Source organism: Ambystoma mexicanum, chromosome 6p (assembly GCF_040938575.1).
Source record: "Ambystoma mexicanum isolate Mex_15411 chromosome 6p, UKY_AmexF1_1, whole genome shotgun sequence".
In the NCBI taxonomy this organism is placed as follows: Eukaryota; Metazoa; Chordata; class Amphibia; order Caudata; family Ambystomatidae; genus Ambystoma; species Ambystoma mexicanum.
In genome coordinates, this window is record NC_090935.1 from 153,857,415 (window position 1) to 153,875,779 (window position 18,365).

General features: G+C 51.0%; 1 protein-coding gene across 4 annotated transcripts in view; it reads right to left on the reverse strand.

The window, feature by feature from the left end:
* Positions 1-18,365, reverse strand: part of UBAP1 (ubiquitin associated protein 1) — a 391,833-nt gene that overhangs the window by 331,951 nt on the left and 41,517 nt on the right. The window lies entirely within an intron of this gene.

Sequence of the window (18,365 nt, forward strand, 5' to 3'; positions counted from 1 at the left end):
AACTAATGCATGCAGGTTCCCACAGGCAGAATCATATAAATGTCAGTTGTGCTTAGATTATTACTAAAATGTCTCATCTGCCCACTGAAACAACTGTAGCAAATTGTAGTCCACTTTTAGTGAATCTGCATAAACTGCAGTCACCACAAAGAAAGTCCCTTGACAGGTGGCAAGCACTAAAATAGTGCGTCAATTGACATCTTTCTTTCGATCACAGAATAAGTCATCTTGTAAAGTACAGAACGTGAGGACGTCATGATGACCGAAATATTGATCTCCATTTTGTTTTTTCTGCGTGGTTTTGGCGCATGCGATTTTACACACAAATTGACAAGAGATTCAAGGAAAAGGTGCATTTCTTGTCCATTTGTGTACAATGTTCCTTGAAGGCACCTTTCAGAGGAATAGAGGAAAACACAACACACAGAATTGTGTATATTGAAATAATATTTGTCCAAATTATATGCAAGATCAAAAGAGATTTATATTTCAATTAGATGAATCAAAACAGGTTTACATAATTGGACATATCAAAATACAGAGTTCAATGTGTTTCTTGCAGCAATGAAAACAAGGAATGTATCAAGTATAGGCATTATAATGCGTAATTTTAGGTCAGTGAATACTCTTGACCAACAACGTAAAACAAAAAGTACATTATGAAAATGTTGCACAAAAAATATCCTTTCCTCCCTCGTACTCTAAGATTATAGGTTTAACAAAAACAGCTAGGTTTGGGCCACTGGCAACGATAGGCATAAATCGGCAATCTCCCTGCTGTAGCTCCATATGGAATGACGGCAACACGTGAAAAGATGCCATCGATTTAAATCCAAACAAAAGAATATTGGAATTATAAACACTAACAAGAGTAAATATTGATAGCCGCCAATAAAGAAGTCTACTGGCGAACGCAATAAAAGAATACAATGAGAAAGAGGACAAATCCAATTTAGTGAAGAGGCTACAAATATTACAACTTAACAAAATGAAGCAAATAAACAAGAGCAATAATTGAATGACAGTTAAAGAAATGTATTGAAGGCTATATATCAAAGAAAACTGAATAGACCATTGGAATTTGAATGAATAATGAAAATAATGTTTTCATTAAAGACTATTATTCCTTTTCAACTTTTAGGAAACATTTACAGACCTATAAGAATGTGCAAGAATATTTTCTTCTTCTTTCAAAAATACTAAGAGTGGGTAAATTGATCCCTTAAATTCTGCATTCCCTTAAACCAAAAACTAACAAGTTCAAGGGAAGCAATTAATGGCTTACGTGTCTCAGTACCTTTTTTAGATACACGTGGACAATTCAAAGGATGTTTGCACAAAGGCTCCAGGTCTTCATTTTTACAATGTTTCTGTGGCAGGTTGTCCAATTTGAACACCAAACGTGCTTCATCAAGGCAGAGAATTTTTATCTCCATTCTAGGAAGCAGGTTCATCATCTTTGCCTGTATAAGTATACATCCTTTTTGTACAATGGTTCTCAAATCAAGGAACTGGCTAAATTGGTACTATTCAGTTGACTGCTAAGAATGTGAGCTATTGTAATGTAATGCGATATATAGTAATCCATAGGTCTGATACACAGGTGAACCAGAATGTGTCAATTTTCTTCACCGATGAAAAAGCAATTGGAGCGCAGCACAAGTTGATGTAAGCTTTAGATTAACATTTTTGTCATTTAGCCAAACTATAAACTGAAACAATTTTGATTCCTTCCCAGGTCATATCAGCATAATTTCATCAGTAGGTCAGTGCCATAGGGAAAGAGGTCTCCAAAAAGTGTGTTGCTATATATCAATGTACCTTCAACTTCTACCAGAAAGAGTCGGAAGGCTCAGCGCAAAAGCACAGTCCATCATAGTTTCCTGAAGATCGACCAGTCTTAAAACAAAGTGTTTATACAGACTACCTTTGTAGAAACAGTCGTTTTGCGCGAGAGCAAAAGTAATGAAGTTGATCATGGATCCTGCTGGTACTTAATATGGAGTTGGTCTGGAATGCAATACTAGGTTAGCAAACGCTGCTCATTGTGAAATATTTACGCTTACTGCAGCAATATATATGGGAGACAAATAGTCCCGTTCCCTTAACAAAAATAAAGTCAGTCCTTATCAAATGCTGATCCTTCCATCAGGTTATGACCTCAAAAGAGATAGAAATGATGTTTGTATGCTCAACATGCTCACATTTACTGAATCGATTTAGTGCGATTTTACAAACAAAGCTATTCAATTCAATATCCAATTGCTTGATATTTTGAGCAGGCAAAGGTGTCAGCCCTTTCAAAAATGGGCTGGCTTTATGTTCCCCTAGCTTCTGTGTCAGAAAGTTAAGTAACATGAATACACACTGCATATTTTCCTGCAAATTCCGAATATGCCAGGAAAGCATTTATTCGTATGTTATCCAGATTGGTAAAACGTGTGCCTCTCGCAGTCCTAAAAAAACAGTGTATTGTTAGGAGAATATTCACTCTATTGGTGTTAGTTCTCGTCCTGAGCAACTAATCTTTTGTGAATCGGAAAGTTATCAATTTATCGCCCTTTCTTCATTGGTAACAGTTATTGGCTCTCAAATTGCCCAGAATGAGTTTAGGGATATAGTCATCAGCTAGATATGGATAAAGGATTTCCATTTTGATTTTTTTTTTATGTTTTGTCAATTTAGTTTATGGCAGGGTGCAAAATGTGCACTCGCCACTAGCTACTGGCTATTGATATCGGACTCTTGGCAAGTAAAAAATGTTGTCCTGTGTGTATAGAACTGAAGTGACAAGAGGCTTTTTGACAAGTGGCTAGTAGTTTGCAACTTGTATTGTTGGTCCCTGGTTTATGGGAATTAAAACTTGTGAAACATCTAGAGGACTGTAGAATACCATCCTAAAGGTCAGGCATGTCGCAGTAATAGAGGTAAAGTTTTTCAGGCAAATGTCTTTCACCTGCAGACCCTTGAGAGGTTACAGGTGCATATAAAAATGGAGTGACCCACATGCAGGAGAACTGCCTGGGAAGTCAGTGCACTGTAAAGCAGGCTAGAAAGGACTAGCCGCTGAAAAGGACACCGGAGCGCGAAGAACCCAAGCGATGGAGGGAGCCGCGAGAGAGTCAAGAGCTCTGCAGAGTTCCGAGCCTTGTGTCCCCAGCTGGGGGGACACAGACATCTCCACTATGCTGCAGTAGGCAGCAAGAACGTCCGGAAGCGGCGAGCGTGGCTCGCCGGTGCTTCCAATGCTGGGAAAGGGAGCGAGCGAAAGCAGAGGATCATGCAAGCACCCGGGGAGTGAAGGGAAAGAGCACTCAAACCGTGGCGCCCCAGGGGCTTAATAAGGGCCAAGGAAGTTGCCGGACAAATTAACGCTTATAGAAAATGGGTCTGGAGACTAGATGGACATTATTAATAGAGTACTGAGAAAGTCGTTAAGCACTTTCACACGTATTGAATACCGAAATAAAAAAAAAGCTAAGCACAATATATGAAGATACCGCACAAGTACAATGAAAATAAGCAAAAAGCATTTTTGAACAATGTGAAAGCACAAAGCCAAGTGAAAAACGGTAATGAGAGTTGGTGAAGCACTTGAAAGGCAAATGCAAAGCACTATTGGTCAGTGTGCAAGTATGGTGGAGACAGGGAATAAACACCACAAAAGGAACTGTGTGAAAGGCACGTGGTGGCAGAATGAAGAGGCTGCCAAGAAGAAACAGGAACATAGAGGGGCTAATGTCACAAATGAAGACAGAAAAGATATGGGGACAATGAGTCCAATAAGAATCAGTGAACATTAGAAAGTGTTCAGGATTATCGGTTACGTGACCTGTAATGGGTGAATCGCCTGGTCGACAACTGCGCCTAGACAGAGTAACCCCTACTTGGAGTGAGCCAAGGAAAAAGGAAGAGCTTGAAGTTATTTTGCCTCAGTCTGAAAGTAACTAAAGAGAAGGACGCCAAGTGAATGGTTGGAACGCCTACAAGATTACCATTCATACAGAAAGCTGTCAAAAGTCGAATTAACTGAACTGTGCTGAACTTGGCCAAGGGAACCCCGAGGTTGTTTGGAACTGTATCAAACTTGGAGAAGAGAGCTCCAAGAGCTTTTTGGTGGAACTGTTGCGACACCAAGGAAGAGGAAACTGTAAATAAGACAGGAGTTGAAAGACATGTAGAACTTCACTTTGAACACAGTTTCTTTGGTTGCTGACACCTACACACTGTATAGATTTATGTGCGAGGACAGGCATAGGTTTTGGACACAGATTGGCTTTGACGTTGAACTTTATGACACAGACAAGCCTAAGTTTCTTTAGGTAGGGAAATCTCACCTTCGTATAGGGCACGTTCGGCCTACTCCATCCTGACGTTTGAGACACAAAAGCTCTATTTTAGAAAAGTGAGACACAATGTAAACCTGAAGTACTATCTGACAAGAAGAAAATTCCTGCTGGTAACCACCCACTCCCCTCAGACCTGGATGAGTCAGAGGAAAGATTTCAACGCCCGAGTTAGGAGATGTTTTTTAGATCTACAACGCCTTTGTTTCTCGGTGCAACATCAAAAAGGCAATGTGGACTAAGTAGTTTCTTTTTTTAAAACTTTATTTATTCGACTTGACAACACACAGAAAAAACAGATCATAGAAGGCACAACGTGACATCAACTTGCAAATCATGATAGGGAGACTTCACAGTACAATGCAACATTAACACGCAGATCACATGGAGCGGGTAATAAAGGACGAGTTACAACCAGGGTTGAAGAGGAAACAAATCCTATAGAGGATCAATGAGGGGATTCGGTGGGAGGGGAGGTTTCCGAGTCTGTGTTGGAGGTCAGGGCAGACATGTATTCATGGAATGGGTGCCAAAATGTTCCTTGGTCTCGAGTGGGGGTGTTGTGTTGCCCCCCCAGGCCTCCTCGGTATCGTGCTCCCAGGTGACTGCTCGGAGCCACTGAGCGTGTGTGGGCGCACTGGGACGAAGCCAGCACAGTAGTATGCCGCGTACTGCCAGCACCATGCAGAGACCTGCCAACTTCCTAGAGTCACGCTTCAGTTTGGGGAAGTCGTGGAAGAGGCAGCGCATAGAAGAAGGGTCTATGGTATAATCTAGTATGTCTGACATAGAGGAGCATATTTCCTGCCAGTATTGTGTCAGGTGTGAGCAGTGCCAGATCATAGGAATGTAAGTAGCTTGGTCAGCGCCGCATCTGGGGCAATTAGGTGCAAGTTTGTGGAATATGCGATGCAGTTTAGCTGGCGTGTGGTGATATCTGTGCAGTACCTTAAACAGTAGTAATTTGAACCTGGAATTGTAGGATACATTCTGGGATACGCGCACACATTCGAGCCCAGCGCTCATCAGTAATCTCGACACAGAGATCCTCCTCCCATTTAAGTCTTAGTTTAAGAAAAAAAAAGGGAGAGCGGCTCTGGTCTGCAGTAGATTATAGACTCTAGATACCTTTCCTCTGAAGGAATCGGAGGAGCAGAGTTCAGCTATCATAGGGTCATCCGGAGGGACTGTATGAAACTCGGGGTATTTGGCTTTGAGATTCTTCCGAAGCGAGGAGTATTGTAGCCATGCTGATGGTTTATGCCTAAGGGAAATAGGGAGGTCTGACCACTTTAGGAAGTTGCCCTGTTCAAATACATTGCGAAGAGTCAATAAACCTGCCCCCGACCAGCGGGAAACAATGGATTGAGGCATATATGGGACATCAGGGAAAAAATTCCAGAGTGGGAGGTCACCATGGAACGGATTAGGCGTTGCAACCACTGCCCATATTTTGTTAAGGGCGAGTGATGTACCATACTCGGGGTCTTGTGAATCAGGGTCAGGCGGGGCAGGCTTGAGAATGAGGGAACCAATCGTTCGCTCGCTAACATTAGGTTCAAGTCGGACATGAGGAGGGGGGGGTCCACTGTGCTGAACCAGTAGGAAGCAAATTGGGATTGGGCGACCACCCAGTATCTGAGAAAGTCGGGGGCGCCAAACCTGCCCAACTCCTTGGGGGTGGTAAGTGTATTTAGTTTGAGGTGGACTGCGCCGGAGTGCCAGAGGAAGGTGAAGTAATGCCGTGTAGCGTCTTGAAGAATCGATCACCTGGCCATAGTGGAATGTTCGTGAAGCTGTATAGGAGTTGGGGCAGCACAAACATTTTAAGTATTTCGATTCTACCAGCTAGGGAAATGGGTAGTCTAGCCCAACTTGCGGTTTTGGTAGTCAGGTTGGCTAGGTAATTCGGATAGTTGTCGACGCGCAACTTCTCAACGTGCCGGGAGACCAACACTCCTAGGTAGGTAAAGGTGGATTGGGACCAAGTGAAACCCTTTAGGTCGGAGGGTGGTTGTGTGTTCGTGATTGGGAATAAGGTCTACTTAGAGCAGTTAACTTTAAGACCAGATATATGCCCAAAAGGGGTCACGTCGTTCAGGATTGGAGCGAGGTTGGTTTCTGGGGAGCGGATGTAGAGCAAGGCATCCTCCCATAGCACTAGTAATTGCGGGACCAAAATAGATTTATAATGCTTGTAAAGTCCATGGGGAGACCATCCGGGCCAGGGGCCTTCCCCGCCGCGAGTGTCTCTATGTTTTCGGCCAGCTCTTCAGTGGTGAAGGGTCTGTCCAAGGAAGCGGTGGCGTCAGTAGACAGGACCATGAGAGGGAGTTCCTCCAGATAGGAGTCGATTTCTGAGAATTGGGGCCCATCGGCTTTCAAGTATAAGGAGGTATAAAATGTTAGAAACTCTGTGTTGATGTCTTGGGGTGAGGTAGCTAGTGTTCTGTCGGAACTTTCGATCGCCGGGATGTTGGGGGCTCCAAACTTGTGGTGAATTAGCCTGGCCAGCACGCGGACTGGCCGCTCGCCCTCCCCATACCGTCTAACCGCCAGAGGGTTATCAAGGAATTTAACTTCTCGCTCTGCAAGGTTACAGAATCTATCCAGCTCCAGACCCAGTGATGCCAGTGCGTCGGGGGAGTGGTCTTGAGCATATTGGGACGATTCGCTATCCGCGATATCCTCCCGAATTTTTTTTCGGGATGCCATACCCTTTGGATATGGCGATACCCCCGATGAAGGCTTTGAATGATTCCCAGAGGGTGGCTCGTGTGGGTACTGAATCTGTGTTGACCTCAAAAAACTCCTCAATGGAGGACTCAAGTTCGGAAGCGAAGGTATGGTCTAGGAGGGCATGGGCCTCATTTTCCATTGTCTCGATCTTTCAAAGTCATGTCCCCAGTTTAGTGAGATAACCACCGGGGAGTGATGGGACAACGTTCTGGGGAGGATTGCCAGATGGGACAGGCCCCTAATTAGTATGCCAGATAAGAGCCATCTATCTATCCTAGAATGAGAGTCATGGACTGAGGAATAATAGGTATACGTACGGGAGTCGGTGTACATTAAACGCCAAGTGTCAACTACTGCTATCCGGGGGAAGAGTTGAGGATCGTGTAGGCTGCCCTTGAGAGCTGGCGAGGTCTGGAGCCTGACCTATCTAGGGTGACATCTAAGATCGTGTTGAAGTCGCCCCCCCACATAATCGGGATCTGGGGGTAACTCTCAAGGCTAGGTGAAGGTAGAATTTGGGATCGTCAATATCAGGACCGTATATATTAAGGATGGCTACCTCTTGATTTAGCAATTTGCCAACAATAAGTATATATCTCCCAAGGGGGTCTATATGCGATTGGGAGCAACTGAACTTAAGGCTCCTGTGAATTAAGGTGATGGTACCTCTGCTCTGAGTGGAATAAGGAACAAGTTACTTACCTGTAACTGTTGTTCTCCAGCATGGGTCTGGCATGGATTCACATGCTCATGAATATTCCCCGTCGTCAGGCCGGGAATCCTCGGTATAGAAAAGAAATCAGTATCAGTTTCGTTTCTGATCTGCCTTTCTTAGTAGTAACCAATCACTGGTCTCTGGGTCATACTGCCCTCAGCCAATGACTGCCCTCTCCCTAAGCCCCGCCTCCAGCAGCCATCCTCAGATTTGGTAGCACATAAAGTGGCAGTAAGACCAAGTGAAGAGCCGCAGAGGGGTAGGCGGGAGGGTTCGCATGTGAATCCATGCCAGACCAATGCTGGAGAACAACAGTTCCAGGTAAGTAACTTGTTCCTTCTCCAGCATGGGGTCTGGCATGGATTCACATGCTCATGAATAAGAGAAAACATAGCAGTACACACATGCACAACCACGGGAGGTGGCAACAGGCTCAACATTAAGCAATACAACAACTCAACATTAAGCAACTCTTACCTCCACACCAGGCTCACCTTAGGCGAACAGGTTGCGCAGCACTGCTTGGCCGACCCTGGAGTCCCGATCGACGCAGTAGAATCTTGTGAAGGTGTGCGTCGACCTCCACGTTGCAGCCCTGCAGATGTCCAGCAGGGGCACACCAGACAGGAACGCACACCAGACAGGAACGCTGTGGGAGCAGCGATCGCTCTGGTCGAATGGGCTCTCGGACGGCCGGGCAGCGGTCGGTTTGCCAACCGGTGACATTGCATGATGCAGCCCGAGAGCCATCTGGAAATGGAAGTCTTCGATAGAGCCTTCCCTTGATTCACAGTCCCAAAGTTCACAAACAGTTGTGACGTCTTCCGAAAACTCTTTGTGCCTTCCACGTAGAACTTCAGCGCTCTAGCTACATCCAGCGAGTGCAAAGTCCTCTCAGCCGGCGACGAAAAGAAAACTGGCAACACCAATGGCTCGTTGAGGTGGAAGTCCGACGGCACCTTGGGCATAAAGGATGGGTGTGTCCTCAGCACCACCCTCGTGTCATGGAAAGTGAATTATGGAGGCTTGCAAGATAGGGCCTGGATCTCTCCCACTCGTCGTGCGGAGGTGATGGCCATGAGGAAAGCTGTCTTCCATGACAGGAACTTCAAAGGCGCTGAATGCATAGGCTTGAATGGCCCCCCCCCCCCCCCCCCCCATGAGCTTGGTCAGCACCACATTAAGCTCCCACGCCGGGGCAGGAGCCTTCACCGGCAGGAAAGATCAGAATAGCCCCTTCATGAATTCTTTCACCAGGCGATGAGACCACAAGGACGCCCGTCCCGTCGTCCTGGTATATCGGGAGATTGCAGCCAGATGTATTTTGATGGAGGCGTGAGCCAGTCCAGCTTTGGCCAGCGACAGTAGGTACGGCAGTACTTCAGGGGCCGTAATCCGCAGAGGGTTAATCTTCTGTGCACGGCACCAGAAAGAGCACCTCTTCCATTTATGTCCGTAGCACTTGAGAGTTGAGGACGCCCTGGCCTTTGCAAGAATCTCTCTGCAGTCGGCCGGGATGTCGTACCCTCCAAACTAGTGCTGCAGGAGCCAGGCCTGCAAGTTCAGCGACTCCGGGTCGTGGTGAAGAATGGCGCCTCCTTCTCTGGAGAGAAGGTCTGCATCCGTCGGCAGCTTGACTGGTGGGGACGTTGACAAGTCCAGAAGGTCCGGGAACCAGATCTGCCTCGGCCACGACGGTGCAACGAGGATCATCCTGCACCGGGCCCTCTTGAGCTGGTTGATGAGCCGGAACAGCAACGGCAGCGGAGGGAACGCATAAAGAAATAGGCCGTCCCAGGGGAACGAGAAAGCATCGCCCATGCTCCTCGGATGGGGGAACCTGCTGGCGAACCTCCGGCACTTGGAATTCGTCGCTGTCGCGAAGAGATCGATTTGGGGTTCGCCCCATCGTCGGAAGAGTCGATCCACTTGATCCTGGCATAGTTCCTACTCGTGGCACAAGAGCAGCTCTCTGCTGAGCGAGTCGGCAATCGTGTTTTTTATTCCTGCCAGATGAAGAGGCACCAGAAACATCCCTTGGGTGACGGCCCAATGCCACAGATCCTGGGCTTCCTTGGATAGGGCCGGGGACCTGGTTCCGCCCTGCTTCCGGATGTAGCACATTGTGGTGGTGTTGTCGGTGAAGATCCTCACCACCTTGCCCTTGAGGGACGCAAGAAAGGACCTGAGGGCCCAGAACACCGCGCAGAGCTCCAAGATGTTGATGTGGAGAGACTTCTCCTCCGGAAGCCAAAGGCCTCTCGCGTGAAGATCTCCGGAGTGTGCTCTCCAACCTTCCAGCGAGGCCTCCGTCGTCACTGTCACCTGGTGAGCTGGGGTCTGAAAGTCTGTGCCCGCCGACAGATGGGAGCAGGTACCCCACCACCGGATCGCCTGACGGAACGTCTCGTTGAGAGGGATCCTGTCCTCGAAGCTGCCCATCGACTGGATCCAGTGGGCGTCGAGGAACTCCTGTAAGGGTCTCATCCGAAGCCTGCAAAGGCGCACCAGATAAATGCAGGAGGACATCATCCCGAGGAGGGACTTGATAGATCGTACCCTGGCCATGTCCGTGGCCAGCCGACGCTGCACCTTGCCCAGAATGGTCCTGGTCCTTTCCTCCGACGGCGAGGCCAGCCGCGCCACTGTGTCGAGCTTGGCTCCCAGAAACAGTGCAACTTGCGACGGAACCAGGTGGGATTTTGGAACGTTGACGGAGAATCCCAGGTCCGTGAGCAGCTGGACGGTCTTCACAGTGTGCTCCACGGCGAGCTCCCTTGTCCTTGCCCGGATGAGCCAGTCGTCCAGGTAGGGGTAGACGTGGATCCCATGTAGGCGCAGCCCCGCCGCCACCAGTGCGAGGCACTTGGTGAACACCCTGGGTGCCGACTTCAACCCGAACGGGAGGGCTTTGAACTGGTAGTGCCGCCCTTGGACCACGAACGTGAGGAACTTTCGGTGTCTTTTTAGAATGGGGATGTGGAAGTACGCATCCTCCAAGTCCAACGACGAAAGGAAATCGCCCTCCTCCAGCTGTCCCAGCACATGCTGGAGGGTGACCATACGGAACTTCTGTGCCTTGATGTACTTGTTCAGTCGTCGTAGGTCCAGGATGGGGCGCCATCCTCCTGTCTTCTTTTTTACGAGGAAGTACCTTGAGTAAACTCCGGAGCCCCGAAACCTCTTTGGGACGAGCTCGATGGCACCCTTCTTGAGCATCGCACTTACTTCCAACGGTAGTTGAGGGATGTGATTTTCCTTCCTGGCCACGGGTGGAACGCGAGGGCACTTCTTCTGAAACTCGAGGGTGTGCCCTTGCGCCAGGGAGTCCAACACCCAACGGTCGGTGGAGATGGACTACCACACGCCGACGAACCTCGCCAGCCGGCCTCTCACCGGGGTGCTTCGGCGGGGGCCCGACCCCACGGTTGGTTCAATCTTGTTTGTGGGCCGCCTTGCCTTCTTGACCTCCTTGTCGACGACGGGCACCACCTGACTTGCCGCGTCCCCTGTAGGCTTCCTGGGACGAAGATATTGCCACTTGGCGGTAAGTGGAGGAGCCACCGCCGGATCCCTTGGAGGCACCTTGTCTGCCTCCGGAGCTCCGAAAGGACGGCCGTTGTTGTTGGAGCACTCCCAGTGCCCGGGCCGTCTCTGTCTATCTTGATGGCCTGAAGGGACTCATCAACCGCCTTCCCAAACAGGTTGTTCCCTTCGAAGGGCATGTCCAAAACCTTGGTTTGTACGTCCTGGCGGAAATCCGTGGCCTTGAGCCATCCTCGTCGTCTCAAGCAAACGCCGTTGTCCAACTGACAGAAACCGGTGTCGGCGATAACCGTTGCCACTGTGATGGCGTGGTCCGAAGCAATCTCCCCCTCCTGTAGGATTTCAAGGGCCTCAGCCCTTTTGGCGTCCGGAAGGAAGTCTAACAGAGGGGCCATTTTGAACCACAACTCCCTGTCGTAGCGGGCTACGTTAGCCAGGGCGTTGGCCGCCTTGATAGTCGTTGCTGCGGATGAGATGATCCGTCGTCCCCATCGTGTCCAACTTCCTGCCCTCGCCGTCCGGCGGGGAAGTTGATGTCCAGGCCGATGCCCCCCCCCAGCTTTCTTCTTTGCCGCCGCCGAGACGACCGAGTCCGGGGTAGGTTGTGCCCAAAGGCACAAGGGGGCAGCGTCGGGGACCCGGTACTACTTCTCGTACCGGTCCCTCTTTGCCGGCGCCGTGGCAGGGTTCTTGAGGAGGGCGAGCCCCTCATCCCAGATGTCATCAAGAAGCGGTACGGCGAGGACTGTCTTCCTTTTAGCCTCGCGCCGTTGGTAAAGGAACCCTTCTTTCTTCTTTTCTTCTGGGCAGAGCTGAAAAAGCTCGGATGCCCTGGAAATCATGGTGTGAAAGGATACAATCTCGTCGGGCGGGGACGCCCGAGCAGAGGGTGATGGGGGACACGTCCCGTCGTCGCCTCCGTCGTCATCTGTACCTGTCGTAGCCATGTCCGTGCCTGTATCATCCCCGTGGGTAGTAGACCGGGGGGGAAGGCAGAGCAGGCCGCAGAGGTGGGAGAGGTGGCGTAGTGTAACGCTCACCTGATTCCCGTAGAAGCGCCGGTCTTAACTGGGCGTATACCGTATCTTCAAAGGTGATGTGTAACACACGGCTGGCTCTTTGGGCTGGACCTCTGGGCACTGTATGACTGACTCGAAGGGTAAGATGTCTGCAGATAGAAAATATGGGATTAAGGAACTGGGTTATTGAATGTCTCTCTCTTCTTCCCCTTCTCTTCTCCTGTAGAACCCCAAAGGTTAACGCTCTCACCTTAGGTAAGTGAACGCCATGCTCTCCATCTGCCACGGGGCAGGGTGCTGTAACCAGTTTCTTCACTGGATAAGGGGAGCAGGCCTCTTGACTTCAGAGGACTGCTGTCCGTCGTTTACTGCACGAACGGTAAGTTTCGAGTAATTCTAATGTCTTTAAAGTCTTTAGTAATTATGTTTCTTGTTCTGCAGGGTTCCGGCGATGGCGGATGACGGGCTGAAGTGAGTTGAAGATGGAGCCCGTGTGATGAATAGAAGCGCCTGGAAGCACATAAGTAAGCGCTTGTTGCCTGCTTCACGATGTGCTCTAACTGTCTTTTTATTTTGCAGGTGCAAGTTCGGAGCGGCAGCAGGGTGCCGGAATACCCACTGGGTTAGATGTGGAAAGGAGTAATGGCACGTGAGTATTAAAGTTCCCCAATGTCTTTTAACGCACCTTGTTTTGTCTTCCAGATGCGGGATGCAGCGCCGAAGGCCTCCGGAGCGTGCGAAGAGTTGGTAAGCTTTTGTCTTTCAGATGCCGGAATGCAGCGCGAGGCGTTGGTGACAGCCGATGGCCCAGGATCAGATGCAGAAGACACGATGAGCGTTCTGCTGCAGAGGATGCAGAATAACGCAAAGCAAGATTCATCCATCGGGTGTGGTTTAAATAGCCTCCTGTAGTGCTTAGGTGTCTCCTTCCACAGCCACGCCTAGGTAAGAAAAAAGTTCCTGCTTTCCAGAAGAGTTCCAGTGTTCTGAATCTAGGGAGTGGCTCCTGCCCCACCCAACAGGAAAAGTAGTTCCAAACAGAAGAGGATCAGAGGCTCAACTGGCAGGCAAGTAAGCAGCATGGTCTGCTGCAGGTAAGTCCACCCAAGCATTATGAGCCCGGCGCTTCCAGCGCTGGGACTGGGCATATTTATGAGCCTGGTGCCACTGGCGCCAGGACTGGGTCCAAAAGGTCCCAATTGGGACTGGTTGGCAGCCGGAACCTGGGTTATGGATCTGCTTCCAAGGGAGTTGGGAAAACCCTGACCTTTTGGAAGCAGAGATCATGACACGTAGGATGTGTCATCCTCCTCTTATGCGGTGGACTCTCCGAAGGTCTTGGCTCAGGTTCCCCCGTTGGGTCTGGCTCAGGTACCTCCGTCGGGGGAAGGGGCAACCTTGTCCTTATCTCCGAGTATAAGGACTGAATCGCTGACAAAATGGCCACCGAGGTGTCCTGCGGCGCCGGAAACGACGGGAGCGAGGGCTCTTGAGGAGCCTTGTCGGCGACACCGTCGCTCTTGTCGTCGCCCTCGTCGGGATCCCTCCCGATGGGCTGGGCCTCTTCCACGACTTCGATGAGCTCTTCTTCAGAGGTCGTGTCCTTTTCCACGATGGCCACCAGCTCCTCCCCCACCTTTTCCAACGCGGGCTTCGTGGGGGTCTTCTCAATGGGCCTGAAAGACTACTCCCTCCGCGGTGGCAGGGAGACTCTGGGTTCTGAGGGCGCCTCCACTAGTGTAGCCTCCACAGGCTGAGCCAGGGCCGCGGCGACATCCTCAATCGAGGTCTTAGCAGGGTGAATTAAGGCCATCGTCACCTTCTGGACGCCTGGGGCCTTCACCTTGGGGGGCGGTCCGCGCCTCGCTCCCCCTCTGCCGGAATCTTCGAGATCGACCGGGGCCTCTCCAGAAGCTTCGCCGGGTTCTCGGACTTCCTCTCACCCGAGCCAGAGCGGTGGCTCGTGGTTGATGGCGCCGGGGGAGATGCGCCCTGCCTGGCAGCCAAGGAGCCCGACCGTTCGGCGCTCCCGGTGCCCAGCCTTTTGTTGGGCCCCTGTCGCCGGGGCACCCTCACAGGACTTAGACGACCGCTCAGACTTCTTTTTCTTCTCGCCCGACAGGCTCTTCCCTTCCAGCCAGTTGGCGAGACAGAGGTGGTGATCCTTCATGGTCCGCTCCGACATGTTCCCACAAAATGCACAGTCCTTCTCCTTGTGCGTCTTGTCCTCATGGAGACAGTAGAGGCATAACGAATGCTCGTCCGCCTTGAAAACATTCTGAAGCTGGCATCCAGGGCAGGTCCTGAACAGCTTCCCAGGCGTCGAGCTTCCTTTCTCCTGGGCCATGTCCGGGGTAGGCCTCGGAACTTCTGGAATCCTCCAAAAGCGTAATGCGACAAAATCTTCACCCTTGAGGGGCGTAGAAAACTCCGAAATGGATCCCTGTTGATCGGATGTAGAAACGGTGGAGCTTGAGGCTCTATTTAGCCGAAAAATTAGAAAAATCTCCTGAAAAAGCGGGAAAACGCAGCAAAAGCTCAAGAGCTACAGCACAAGGACTCCCAACACTTGAACGTGCGGTAAAAATCTGAGTATGGCTGCCGGAGACGGGGCTTAGGGAGAAGGCAGTCATTGGCTGGGGGCAGTATGACCCAGAGACCAGTGATTGGTTACTACTAAGAAAGACCGATCAGAAACGAAACGGATACTGATTTTTTTCTATACCGAGGATTCCCGGCCTGACGGGGAATATTCATGAGCATGTGAATCCATGCCAGACCCCATGCTGGAGAATTAGTGTAGTACCTCTGGGGTCCCCACTGCTTAGCGAATCTCTCACACTGTTCAGAGCGAGCGTGGGTTTCTTGTAGGCATAGGACTTGAGTACCGTGGCGCTCAGCGTAGAGTTGCATTTGTCGCATTGTTTTGTAGTTGCACAGACCCCTAACATTCCAGCTCATAAAGGTTAGGCTGTTATCCACCATTAGCGTGGAAGGATAGTTTGGGTTTTGTTCTGCGGGTTTGAGTTGGTCTAAGCCATCTCGGCCTAGGCCGGTGCATCACCCCATCTATGATTCTGTGTTGTATTAGTGTGTCATGTGTGACCTCTCTGGTGGTTGTCAAGACATTTTTACATAACTTCCCATTCCCCATTCCCCCCACCACCACCACCACCACCCCCCATATCCCTCCCCCAAACCCAACAATAGCAACAACAAACTTCTCGGCATCAGTGCTGGGGGCCCGTTAGCTGACCTAGCAGTGGCGCGACGGACTGGAAGGAGGGTGTGGAGAGTACCAATACAGCTGGAATAGCTAGTGTGTTCAGCCTAGGTTACATATGTAGAGTATTTATGGTAAAGCCAGGAGGGTTGCCACAACTTGTGGATGCATTTCCATAAGCGCTATATATGACACATTATAATTGTGAACATTCCCCTGTCCCCGGTGCCCTGGCCGGGATCCCGTGTATATCCAAGAGCTGGAGTAGCTATAGGGTATCAGTAATTGCTAAACAAAGCAAGCTCATGTATCCCAAGAGGACGGAGCTACGAGGATCAATTTAACAAGAAGAAACAAAAGAACAATCAATGCCTTTTATACGGCTTAGAACGATTATGACCAAGGCTGAATACGGCCTATCGCTGTATAGACTGACTTGATAGGTAACATAACAGACTGGACTTCCACTGTGGAGGAAAGGGATCAGCCAGGGAAGTGCTTGTCGAGGAACTTGGAGGCCTCCTCTGGGATCGTGAAAAATAAAGTTGTTGGAATGTTCAATCCTCAATTTTGCGGGGAACAACATGGAGTACTTGACTCCAAAGTCTCGGAGTTTCGAAGTCTCTTTTTCACAGCTGCGAAGGTTTGGCATTCCCGCTGCATCGCCACAGAGTAGTCCGGGTAGAGGTGGACCCTGGCCGCTCCAAGGTGAAGTTCTCCCTTGATCCTGGCTGCTTGTAGGAGGGCATCACGGTCCCGGAAGTTTAAGATCCTGGCTATAATGGGCCGAGGGGGGTGCACCTGGTCTGGGTTTTGCGGTCAAGGATCGGTGTGCTCTCTCAAGTGCGAACTGTGGGGAGAGTTTAGGGGCATCCAGGAGTGTTACAAGGATGCGTTCCACGTAGTCCTCCATGGTCTCCGTGATATGGTCCTCGGGTATTCCAATAATACGCAGCTTATTCCGTCTTGAGCAGGATTTAAGATCATCATTTTTCTTCTCCACCGCCGACACCTGGTTATGGAGTGTGGAGACGGCAGCGCGTAGAGAGCCCAGATCATCTACAGCAACCCCCAACCGAGTTTCGACCTCAGCGACTCGTCCATCTGTTTTTTCCATATGGGCTTTTATGGAGGAGATGGTCCCATTCATAGCGTCCAGTTTAGTATGAAGTGTAGTAAAGCCATCCCGGATATACTTCAGCATCTTCTGTGAGTCGTCTGAAGCCGATGGGGCCAAGATGGTGGGGAGCTCCTCAGGGTCATCTGGGGCCGGCTTGGACGGCTTTTTAGTGAACATGTTTAACGAACTTTGCTTTTTCCCGGCACTGGCTCCTTTGGTCATGGTGAAGGCCGGGGCAGGGGACCAGGATCCCGGAGGAAAGTGGGTGATCAGAGGTGGTGGAGTTCCCAGGCAGCACCTGTAGATTGGGGGTATCAGGGTCGGTAGTTATGTGGTCTTTTGGGCCCCTAGGTCAATATCCTGCCTGCCGCAAGGTTATGCTCCAAGGCTTCTTTGGGCCGGACCTGAATCCGTGGTAGTAGCAGCAGGGTGTCCCCTCGGGCAGAGCTGGTAGGAATGCAGGTACCGGTAGTGCAGGACCTCAGGGCCGGTACCGTACGAGGCGGGTGCAGGAGATCAGGGCCGGGCCCTATTCGCGACCAGTAAACGTGTGGTAAGTACAGATTTTAGCGCTATTCAAGGCGCACAAGGCTGGTCCAGCAGGGTAAGGCAACAGGGTTACTATGGCCTCAGGAAGGTCCCCGGTTTCATGCGGCAGACACCCCAACAACTTTGGCCATATAGAAGGGGGGCCCTCCTGCTCAAAGTAGTTCGTTAGTGGTTGCGTGTAAGTGGGGGGACGGGGGGCAGTAACTCCCTGCTCTGGTGGTGGTAATGTCTAGAGGGGGTGCCCCCAGGGCCATTCCAGCATTAGGGCACCTCCACTGAGCCCCGGTCCACCGGAGGGATGGGCAGCACATGGCAGTGGACTCAAGCAGTGGCCCTCCAGGAGGATTTCAGTGAAATCAATGGGTGTATTGAGGTGGGGGAGGAGGGGGTCCCCACAGAGTCCAGGGCGCAACAGTGTCTGGGCCTCGGAGAGGTTCACCTCGGAGCACCCTAGTTGCAGGGGTCTCAAGGCACCGCGTGTCAAGAAAGCAATTGGCGCCTACAGATCTCCTCACTGGTGGGGGGAAGAGGGGGTCCAAGGCAGGCCCGTGGCCTCAGGAATCGGCATCGCAGCCCAGGGGGGGGGGGGGCGGTCCTTCCGCTCCCAGCCACCCCGGACCTCTTACCTCGAGTGGCGTTACAGGAGCGCTTCAGGAGGGGGGCGCGGGAGGAGGGCAGGCGAGCGGCACAACAGTGCAAAGTTAGCCGCGGCGGCTCCGGCTGTCTGCGGCACTCAGCCCAGAGCAAAAGGAACCACGAGTCACAGGCTCCAGTCCCCAGGCCGTGGTGGTGCGACGCGTTCTCAGCACTGCCGGCCAGTCACACAAGAAACACGGCCACTCGGCGCGCTCCTCAATCCCTGATGCCCCTCCCCCACGCAGGCTGTCCGCGCCAGGGTGTCGGGTGGCACCGTGGAGCCGCACTCTATGGAACCCCGCCACGGGTGAGCCAGGCGTCCGCGGTGCTGCTTCACAGGCGGCAATAGCGAAGCTCACAGGGGGTCTTCGGATCCGAAAGTCGGTGTGACAGTAGAGCGCAGGTTTACGCAGCGGCCACAGCAGTAAGAGATGGCCCAGCTGTATTTTACGGGGCTAAATCAAGAATATGT